The following is a 12,558-nucleotide window of genomic DNA, read 5'->3' on the forward strand; positions in this document are numbered from 1 at the left end:
TCTGTTATTTTTACATAGTCATTTCTACACTCTGTCACTTTCTATACTTTCTGCTATGCTGAAATCATTGGTTATCTCATGGTCCTGTCAAAACAAAAATGAGAAACCAACAATGTTTTAACAATCTGTTATTTTTACAGTTATTTCTACACTCTTCACTTTCTATACTTTCTGCTATACTGAAATCATTGGTTATCTCATGGTATGAAACATTAGCAAAGTTTACAGTCTTTTATTTTTTTAATTATTTCTACGTTCTTTCATTTTCCTGACCTAAATTTTGTTGCATTTTCTTTATCTTAGCACGACTTGTAATTATTTCTCTCTCAGACTGGGTCAATAAACCATGATTTAATCAAATTTTATGAACTTTGTATTTTAAACTACTATTAATCTATATTTACAAACAACTTATTTTTGTGACAACCAAAATAAAGTCCTTGGTATCTACCTCATTCTTATTGACAAGGAAGTCTTGATAGAGTATCTCCAACGCCAGCTGTCTTGGTACTTTCCCCGAGACAAGATTAGGATCAGCACCCATCTCTAACAATGTAATCAGTGTACTTTGACGTTGACTGCGTGCTGCCATGTGAAGTGCTGTATCACCTGTCTTTTCTTTAACGTTGACGGTTGGGTTGCCAGGACTGCCGACTAATATCCTGATTTCATCAGTATCAGAGTCTTGAGGTAACTTAAAGATGTAGTGTAATGGAGTCCTTCCATGCAGATCAACTGTCAGAGATACGAGTCATACAAAATATCATTATCAATTTATTGAACTTATCTAATTCACAAAGCTTCATTTGTGTTAGTAACATGAGTAAATAGTAAGGAGTATTTTTCTGGTATTCTAAGACTTGTCATAAATGCAGAATATTCATCAATCTACCATCTTTCTGTAATGTTGTATCTAATATAAACTGAGGTCACTTCATATTATATTGAGTATTCAAATTTATGCTAATGAGTTGTTATCAATGTAGAATATTCATCAGCCTCATATCATGTAATATATAGCCAATGCAGGATGTATGGGTAGTTAGTATTCATTTATGCTAATTAGAGTATTCTAGTATTCAAATTAATGCTAATGAGTTATTATCAATGCAGAATATTCATCAGCCTCACATCATGCACTATAATGTCAATACAGGATGTATGGATAATTAGTATTCTATTATGCTAATTAGAGTATTATAGTATTCAAATTTATGCTAATGAGTTATTATCAATGCAGAATATTCATCACCCTCACATCATGCACTATAATACCAATACATGAAGTATGGGTATATGCATGACAACTAATCAAAGGACCATTTATGTTAACTTATCTTTGTTATTTTTTAATGATATAATTTACTGTCAGAGATAATTTCATTTCCAGATATCAGTTAAATTTAATTTAATAATTGATCTTATACTTTTAGAGTCCCTGATGCAAAGAGACATCCAGTAAGATGAATAGATGAACAAATAAATACCTACCTAGAGAAGCATCAGCACCATTGTCTACCAACAACTGCATAAGATCCTCCTTCCCATATTTAGTAGCTGGAGGAAAAAAATGACATTTGTTAAAATGCATATTACAGTAACTACATTATTCACTTTATCATCTGCTATGTCATTTTATTTTACTAGTAAATCTGATCATTTATGCAAAGACAAACAGGTCAGATGAATTTCCTTATACTGACCACCTTGACAGTGTTTGTTGTAGTTATTGAAATTAAAGTGCAAATAGCATGATAGTAACTAGAACATTTTATGGTGAGGGAGAGTTTTGTTACATTCAATGTCTTACTTTATATGTTGTACATCATGAAGTAATTACTATATTGAGACATCTTTTAGTGTGTAGCTGTACAGATATAGTTCACAGCATATTATCAGGCATGATGAAAAGTAATGCTGTGTCCACATCAATAGATAGAAACAACACTGCACTATGAGATGACATTAGCATTGAACTATAGGTTTGTGACAGCATTGTACTATGGGATTATATTAGCATTGCCCTATACGCTATAGGTTGGTGACAACATTGCACAATGAGATGACATTAGCATTGCCCTATAGAGTGGTGACAGCATTGCCCTATAGGATTGCAACTGTTTTGCCAATAGGAGAGCAATAATATTGCCCTATAGGATAGCATAACTAATTGCAACATGGTTGCCCTATAGGGTTGTGACAGCATTGCACTATGAGATGACAACACAGCTGCCCTATTGGGTGGTGACAGCATTTCACTACAGGATGACAACTGAGTTGCAATATAGGATGGCAACAGTATTGCCAAATATGATCAGTATAAACTATACTGCCACAGGGTTGCCACACAGGATGGCAACAGTATTGCCAAATATGATCTGTATAAACTATATAACCACAGGGTTGCATCACAGGATGGCAACAGGATAGAATGGCAATTACAATGTAGTACATGCATAAGGGTGCCCCAATAGGATTATTTTGTAAATGAACACTGGTTTCTTTCAGTTAGCTATCAATTTTAATACACACTTACCAACATGTAATGGTGTGAGTCCGTTATCATCAGCAATATTTAAATTAGCTCCACTCTCAATAAGTAATTTTGTACATGCCACAGAGTCTTCAATGGGTAATTTCTCTGCGATCACTCTAAACAATGCAGTTTCACCATTAATTTCCTGGATGTCGGGATCAGCTGAGTGATCTAAAAGTACTTTCATGGCTGGAGATTTACCTGTCAGTAACAGTAAAAATTATTTATTAAACTTTTATGACTATACAAATACTGTAGATATTGATTACTTTGAGCAAAACAAACAAAAACTCTATTGTCTATGTCATGGTAGTTTCCATGACCATCTGTGAAAATTTGGGATTATTGTCATCAAATTCTTTGGCTCAATGAGACTAATATTTTATGACTGTATTTAACATAAACCAAGAGTCAAAAAAATTCATTCTTATACATAATTTCTGTTTTATTTTCATTGTGAGATAAGTAAAAGTATGTCTTAGATACACATTTCAGGTTTGCAGTACATATTTAATGATAAGCTTAAGGTGATGAAACCTGTCAAAGTGTAAACATTTCGGGGTTTTTTAACTTAAACTTTGGAAATGAAGCAGAATAAGTGTTTTCTTTCAACAAAGTAACAATGATATATAACCAAGCCCTCTTGAAATTTCCGACAGACCTGTTGTTAAAATGAAACTCATACTTCACAGTGTTTCACTTTATTTGAAAATGGTATTAGCTTGGAATCCATGCAGTTTGGATTTTTTACATTCGTTTTTCCAATCACAAATTGGAAAGACGAACGTAAAATCCAATCCGCATGGATTCAAGGCTAAAATGGTATTGAAATTAACAGCCACCAGACCAACAATTTTCCCTTCCTGATCCTTCACTGACAATTTACATCAAGTGCTACTGGTTACAGAAGTGAAACATTTCTAGGGAGAATACTCATACATATAGACAACTTTCATAAAATCAGCTCTTATCAAAAGGAAAGACATTCTGCAGAGTTAACAGATATTATATATTACATTTATCTAACCTAAAGAAATATAGTTTTCTTAATGGATGCAACAAAGATTCTATTCTATTCTATTCTATTCTATTCTATTCTATTCTATTCTATTCTATGCTATTCTATTCTATAGAGTTACATGATTCAAAGAGATGTACAACATATTACCTCTGAAGGCTGCATAATGAAGTGCTGTTTCTGATCTGTTATTTGTCATGTTTGGTGAAGCTCCAGCATCAAAAATTATAGAGAGTATTAAATTCAGATCAGGATGACATTGTTCTACAACAATATGCAGTGCTGTCTCTCCTGCACTGTTTTGGACATCTGCACAGTAAAAAGGCAAAAATAATTAATAATAATTAATTTTCAGAATCAAAATCTGGTACCAAGATTAGAAAAAAGAATTTTCCACATCAGATATTCTAATATTTAGAATATATAGATATAAGTGTTTTTTTCTTTAAGTCATTTGCACAGCAGACAGACAGATGAATGGACAAACAAACAGACAGATACTTTACCGGAGGAGTCTGGAGGGGTATCACATGACACCCATGTGATTATTAAACAATAGAGCAATAGTCTGTACTTGACCAAGCTATAGCACTACTAAACCATATAATTATGTAAAAGTACAAAAGTTTAGTCATGCAACAAATCCTGCTGAGCTTGTTTCTATGGAAACAAGCCTGTCAAGATTACTCCAATAAAAAACAGAACTAAAGCCTACCTGGATTAACTCCTTGTTTTAAACACATGCTAATAACACCACAGTTTCCAGCACTTGCTGCTTCCAAAAACTGTTGACTTTGTGCATCTAACTCTTCCACGTCTTCTACCAAATGTTCGTCTTCCTTGTTCTTTTCTCTGTCCATTATCTTCCGGAATTTTCCTCCAATATCTTTAATCTCCGTCAGTTTGGAGAAGATGTTACCGGATTGCTCTTTCTTTGCCATGTCTTTTTTGTGACGCTTAATATTCTAGAAAACAGTAAAGAATGAAAACAAACATTTGACTTAATTCTGGCTGACAAATTTTATATCCCTGTGATAAGGCCTTTAAAAAATGTGTGTGGTTCCGATTACGCACAATTTTAGAATAGGTGGGGTAGGTAGATTTTTTTTTTTTTTTTTTTTTTTCAAGTGTGACGCTGAGTGTCTAGTTCAGGTACCGGTATTTATGTTTTCCGTTGTTTTCCATATGGTCTCTGTGTTATTAGTTTCTTCCCATCAGATGTACAGCCATTACTGATTGGAAGAACAGTTTTATATTGTCTTTTTTAATAAGTTCATGTCAGTTTCTGCATCCACTATTTCTTGCGAGACTTCACAATTTTCAAAATTTTATTTTATTTTTCTTGATTATGTCACAGTGATTACATAACAAAAAGTTTTGGGTCGGCAGTAAAAAACTAGGTGAGTTCAGGTAACCGGAACCAAACTATTTTTTTTATGCCTATTAAAGTAAAGGAATCAAAATCTGTGGAAATGTTCACCTTAAAGGGTTATGTTTCAGTCCCAGGTCATTGCATTTAGTGTTTGCTATCGGTGGAGCAAGAAGGATTACATACAATTATAATCATTCCTTTTGTTTTGAATCAACTTCTTCTATAGGTCTGCCAAACAACAGTTTTTCCTATCTAGATTTCATCCTAACCTGTAGTACACCTCTAAGTCTATATTTCTGTTTACTTCATTTATACGCCTATACACATCAAATTTCCAAACCTTCTTTTTCAAATTCTATGTGTGAAATTTTGATAATTTGTGATGTACGTTTTTGTAATGTCTCTATAGTGTTTATTTCAGTGTTGAGGAGAGATTGTAGAATCTATGGTATGTACACTTCAATCGTGTCACTGCAAGTACACCGATAAGTTTTATGGGTACTAGTTCCAAGAGACAGAGTCAATCAGAATATGATAAGTCTTTCATTCAAGGGGTTGATTTGTAGATTTGGAGGCTGTCTAAAATGAGTATGCATATTCCAAGTAAAAAAATGTAAAGTCTAATCAGCTAGTCCATGATACAACTAAAGACATCAATTTGCTGATTGCATGATCTTTGTTATCCAATCAACATTTACTTTGTTGTCTATGTTGACACTGAGGTCTTCCTCTGCTGTGACATAATCTAAATTCACAGGATGATAAGGTGTTCGCTTGATATCAGTTGATTATGGAATGTCCATCCACGTTGCAACACTTCACATTTTTGTGGATGAAATAAACCAGATGCTTGACCAATACTGAAGTGAACTCCAGACCTGTTAGAGTGTGTAGTAGGGCCATTATCAACATCATTATTAACTTTTGTACAAATAGATTTGGCCAATCATTCTATAAGTATTGTATGTTATATTGAAGACCCTAGAGTTCTATGGTCTACTTTCCATAAACTTCCACTGTTGCTGTACCAGTATATCTCCTATTATAGCTACAAGTCAGTGTTTGTTTTTGTTTTCACTGGTACCAACCATAGCCTTGAAATTGAGTACTCAGAAAACACACTACACCTCATATCAAATAAAAATCAACTGCCACAAAAATTTCTGAGCCCATATATGACATACTTCATTTTGAGGGAAAATACCATGTCTACTATCCATTGGACTTTTTACATTGGAGTGCAAAAGTAATGAGTAGAACAGTCCTGATTAATAAATTCAATTCTGACTTTTTACATTACTCTCCTATATAGAATAGAATAGAATAGAATAGAATAGAATAGAATAGAATAGAATAGAATAGAATAGAATAGAATAGAATAGAATAGAATAGAATAGAATCTTTATTGCATCCATTAAGAAAACTACATTTCTTCATTGGATTTTCTGCAATAAGTGTTTTGTGCTAAAACAAACTAGTAAACATATAAACTAGAGTAATAATAGTTAACAAAAATAAAACAAATAAGGTTGATGTTTTCATTTATATGATTACTTTTGAGAGTCTCTGGTCTTGACCAAGAAACCAACTGTAAATTTGTACATTATTTGGAAATTATAGCCATTTAAAAGTATATAATCATCTATCATCTATAGTCAAATTTCATTCTCTCAAAATGCACAATAAGAGCACTTGGCAATTTTGTAATTTTTTATATACAAATCATAAGAACAGAATATATTTAATCATATATTCATTCATTTATCTAATTTTTTTCTGTGTATGTTGTAACCAATTATGTTTTGTAAATGTGTAATTTGGGCTGGTGGCCTTTAAGAATGATACATATCATTATTATAATCATCTGTCATTGTTAGCCAAAAAAAGATACACATACTTCATGAAGATGAAAATCAACAAACGTCATATCACCTCATGTGTCCTGTTTACTTTAGGGGTAAAGAATTCTTATAATATGGAATTTTGATATTGCCATGGACAATAAACTAGAGACACATTGCAATAAATGGCATGAAATAACAGAGTCACTGATTAAATGTTTTACACTTGAAAACAAGTGACTGATGTAATATTCACTGAAAATTGTCAATATAAACCCTTTGAAAATTGTCAGAGAAAATTATTTTGTTACTTTATCTCATAAAGAAGTGTATTTGCATTGCATTAGGTCAGCTGAGGACACACATGTCACCTGATCAAACCTTGAGAAATATGCTGGTAAGGTATGGTGGTCAACACAGGTATCTCTAGAGTAAATACATGTTATGCCTAACAACATGCTAATAAAAATGTTCTGGTTGGCAAATCCCCACTAGTCATAGTCTGTTTTCACTGGAATAGTTATTTATTTTAAGATGTTAAAAACAGTACATGCTAGGAATGATTCGTACCTTTCACTACTGTAAGCAAAAGTTCATTACCACCCTTGTCATAAACTGGCCTAAGTATCTGAGTATGAATACAATATGTTTGAAGGTCTAGCTTAGCCTACCTGTAGACTTGAACCACTATACTATTCCACTATCCTAACTGACATTTTGGGGTTTTTTATTTTCACTCCATTCCGAAAATTCAAAAAATCAAACTGTCAGTTAGAATAGCAGAATAGTGTAGCGATAGTCGTTCTCAAGTCTACATATAAGCTAGGCCTACTTAAGATTAAGATTAAATTTAGGAATCAAAAACAAAACGATAGAGAAAGTTGGTCAAAAACAAAAGAATGATCCTGTGTAGTCCTTATGACTCCACTGATAGGATAACACTAATGCAAGAATGTGGGATTGAAACACTGGCCTTTAAAATTAATCCAAACAACTGCAGTGATGATGGTTAAGTGGTTAGTGTGGCCAGCTAGGAGCCCATAAGGAATCTGTACGTTGCCAATTTGAGTCTGAATGGCTAAAGTCCTTTAACACAAGATTTGAAATGGAGTTGTCAACCTAGAAGCTGTATCAATGGATATCTGGTAGGATAAAAATTGCTGGGTAAAGGATTTAAAAAGACTGCACTTACCTTTTTATCTCCCCTTAAAATATCCACAATATGTTGGTTTACAGGGTCCTTCAATAGTGCTTCATCTAAGGGGGTCCTTTTGTCAGCATTCTTGGTTTTCACATTAGCACCTTCGGACACAAGAATCTGAAAATAAATCACAAATAAACTTCAAAATGATGCCTGAAACTAAATTCATACATGGCTCTATCACTTTTCTTTCACGTATATGTTAGCTTTAAGTGGTGGATTTAAACAAAAAAAACTTACTTGGACTTGATGTAGTTATAGCCCGTGTTGCAGTTATCTGATGTGTGTGTTGTCAAGTGCTATCCCTTATGTTTAGTGGTAAGAATGTATTTCTCCTGGTATATAATACAGTCAGTACCTAAGATGTACAGGGAGGTCTACTCCTATTATAATATTTTGGAACAGTCCAGTTTTATGATTGGAAGATTAATGATCATGTGACTACCACTTCAGCCAATCATTTCTGACTGCTGGGGACAACTATCATAAGAGAGTTGTTTTTTGAGAGAATCATTAAAATTGGCAAATATTGAGTCACAAACATGAAGGACAATTCTATAGATCTACCTTCACCTTTGTAAGGTATGTAAACACCATGCTTTGCTGAATACACAAACATTAAGCCCAATCATACCAATGTACTAAAAACTAAAATATGGTACCATTAAAAATATATGTTCATTTTAATTTCACAAGATTTGATGAACTTTGTACCTCAAAAATACCAGCACATATTGTACAAGTTTCAGTAAAAAGCAATTTCCACAAATTTCCTACTTTGAGCTTGGGCCTCTTGTCAGCTTTTTCTGAGAAAATAATATTCTAAACTTAGTAAGTTTTCAACAGGTATCTTCTAGCACCTAGCCACATACACTTGACACAACAAATCAATTGTCAATTCAAGTTTTATCAAATACTTTTATTTACTTATTTATTTATTATCCTTTCTTGCATAGGAATAAATTGTTTCATTAGCCATCACATGGGGTAATTCTGAATAACTTCAAGCCAACTGGTCATCTTGAACAAAAATCGATATATATATGGCAGTATATAGAAAGGATATAATATACAATGTATTCTATACAATAAAAGCATAATAAAATTATGTAAACTATATTGAATGAGAAAGAAAGCAGAAGAGTTAACGCCTATACAAATTTTCTTTTCACCATAAAAATGCTATCTTAATGAATTTCACTGTATTTCTATTCTAGCTTGTCACTTAGTACTTTACCTTCTAATTGACTGACAGAGTCAGTGACTTTGCTAAGGGTTGGGAACCCCTGTAACATGGGAAGTGGGAAATCTGGTAAAACTGCAGTTTCCCATACATTATAATACCATAATTAAGGTGGAGAACCCCGGTAAAATGAGTGGAACACAGGTAGATTTTACATACATACTACCCTTAACAAAAACACTGGTGGGAAACCCTGGTATGGGGAACTCAGGTAGATTTTACCTACTTACCACTGGTATGGTACCCTCAGGTAAACTGACAGGGTATTAAACTCAGGTAGACTTTACCTGCTTACCACTCTTACTGAGTAACAAAAACACTGAAAGTAATGTGTTCCATTGTGTCACGTCTCTCTTTACATGTCACAATCTGACAAACTGAAACTGTACTTACTTGTAAGATATCCGTTTTATCTTTGAAAACAGCAGTATGTAATGCTGTGTTTCCTTGGCTATCCTGCATATGTAGTATCAGCTTGTCAGGGCTCAAATATAACAGCATCTTTATTATCTCAATATTGCCTCTAGCTACAGCAAGTTGTAGTACAGTTTTCTTTTGACCAGTACCTACAATGAACGGGTCTGCTCCTTTGCTTAAAAGCAGGGAAACTATTTCTGGGTTACCTGAAAAAAAATCAAAGAAAAAAAAGTTAACTTGGACCAGTTGATTTATTTTCAGCAAATACGTCATTGTAGCAGTACTTCATTTCTCAGACCAGTAGGCTCAAGAAGTTGTTAATAAATCATGGTTACATCTTTGGTCAGCTAATATGGTATAAGGGTTGCCATCGAACCGTTTCTTCTTCTTCTTTTTTTTTTTAAATATTGGGGAAAGTGATGGCAATTTTGAACGCGGGACTCATATTTCAAACACAGCAGAACCAATGACATAGATATGCGTCTTGTAGTGACACAGAATGACCACAGTATATATTCCATATTTTTTGTTAACCCTGGCTCCTGCATGGTAATATAATAGGTTACCAACCTCCATTAATAGCATGGTGAAGTATACTGAAACCATCTTCGTCTGCATTTGTAAGTATTGTCTTCAAGTCATAATCACTCACTTCCTGGACATCAACACTAGACAGTCTCCTAAGCCTACCAATATTTAATGAAGTGTTCATATTTAAAAAGGACGTTCTTTGAGACAATCTTCTTGGTAGAGTACTTGGTGCAGTACGTCTATATGACTTGCCAGTCAGCTGACTCAGGTGTAGCTGAACAGTTTCAAGATATCCCATAGCAGCAGCATCATCTAATGGTCTCCTGTTTGCGATGTTGCGAATCTTGATGTTTGGTTTGGCAATGTTGTACATCAATTCAAGAATATGTAGCAAGTATGGGTTGGAGGCTAGATGAACACAAGTATTGCCATAGCAATCTTGAGCATTTATGTCAATTTCAGCTTTGATAAGGTACTCCACAAATTCTTGTTCATCTGGTGACAAAAAAAAATATCAAACTGAGCTGAAGGGAATATCAATTTAGATTTACAAGTATACTGTTATTTTTGACAATCAAGTGAACTCTACACTGTAACTTTTGTTAACAAGTTACATGTACATACTTCCCTTCCACCCTTACCCCCCCCCCCCATTAAAATAAGCTGATAACAATGATTAGAAGCTTACAAAATGACACACATTTGTTATGTTAATGATATGTATAGTACGCAAGTATCCTAAGGTGGACTTCATTGCTATACATGAAGTCCTAGCGGTAGGAAAATCCATGCTATGATAGTCTAGTTCCTATATGCTGTGTTACGATTACTACGATCATCTCAACTCACGTATAGGGAAAGTCATTATTCCAGCACAAAAATCTGTGCTACCCCCGACTGAGTTCATCATATAAATGTGATGACGTTATCGAATTCCCACATGATTTTAGTTTTAGACATTGGAGTTGGAGTTCGGTTAAAAAGCAGTTGTCTAAAGGAACTAACCAATTGCAACTGCCTGACAATTTGTGATGGATCACTTCTGACATGTGTCGTTTACCCTTCACCCAGTAGGAATAGTGCAGATTTTTGTGCTAGAATGACGACTTTCTGTTTCTCTATACGTGAGTGGAGATGATTGTAGCAATAGTATCCATCATATAGGAACTAGAAATCCACTCGCAGTTTTCAAACTCTATCCTGTGTTTTTGACATCTTTTCTTCTTTTTAAATTCAAACTACATATACATATAATTACACATTAAATTTCAATCTCTACATTTATTGCAATATTTCAGACATTTCTTTAAAATATTTTTTCCCTTTTTGATAATTATAGATTTTTTAACTTGAGGTGTTCTTGAGGCATTAATATAAGTTGAATGGTATGTTTTAATTAAGAAATACGAGCTTTATACATGTACCTCAGAAAAGAAATGGCCTGTATGTTTACTGCAGCAAGGAATTCATGGAGCGAGACTGCTGCTCTATTCTGCATGACTGGATTTACAGTCTTAAAGACCACTCAAGTCACCCTCTTAAACTTTGTGTTGCTCGTAAGTCACTACATTAATGTCTGCATAAAGTTACTAATTTTGATGACGGAACTTTTTACTCGTTAATCTGATCAACTTGTTACTTTAATCATAGATAGCACATCTGTATTAATTAGGACTATAAAAAAAAATGAACCTAGCAGTTACAAATGTTACTAATCACAACTTGCATATTCACTCTTATAGTCAAGTTCCACTACAAAGCACTTGTTGTTTCTTTCATAAAATAAAATCTAGCGACCATTGTACTCACATTCTTTTGTTTGTGTCATAAAATCAAAGACCATTTATCAGGCAATTGATTTGTTTGTTTCATAAAATCAAAGACCAGTTTTATTTTTACTAGCATGACTTACCAAATATGGCGCCAGCCCTTAAATTTTGTTAAGTTTGTGAGCCTCGACAAGGGCCAGTATTGTCTTGGAAGTGTTTAGCAACACACACATACATACATGCCCGAATGCATGCACACATGCACACACAATACTAAGCCACACATTTTATCTATTACATTTCCTTATACTTTACTTTTCAGTTTGTGGAGTATGAGTTATCCCATGTGTGTTTTTTTTTCAGTCATATGACTTTATTTCATCGCTTACACATTTTTAAGATTTACCCCTGCCCTTTGGAAAGTATAAGTTTGTGTTCTATCTGTTTGAGGTTTTTTTCTTTCAAAACCTTAAAAATTATTAGGCCTGACTGGTCTTTTCCTTAAGTTGAGAGCAGTAATCCATATAAGTATACTAATGGCAGAAATAAGTCTGACTGGACTTTCCCTTTAAGTTGATAGCAGTGATCAATATAAGTGTACTAAAGGTAGAAATAAGTCTGACTGGACTT

The sequence above is a fragment of the Glandiceps talaboti genome, chromosome 15 (genome assembly GCF_964340395.1).
Source record: "Glandiceps talaboti chromosome 15, keGlaTala1.1, whole genome shotgun sequence".
NCBI lineage: Eukaryota > Metazoa > Hemichordata > Enteropneusta > Spengelidae > Glandiceps > Glandiceps talaboti.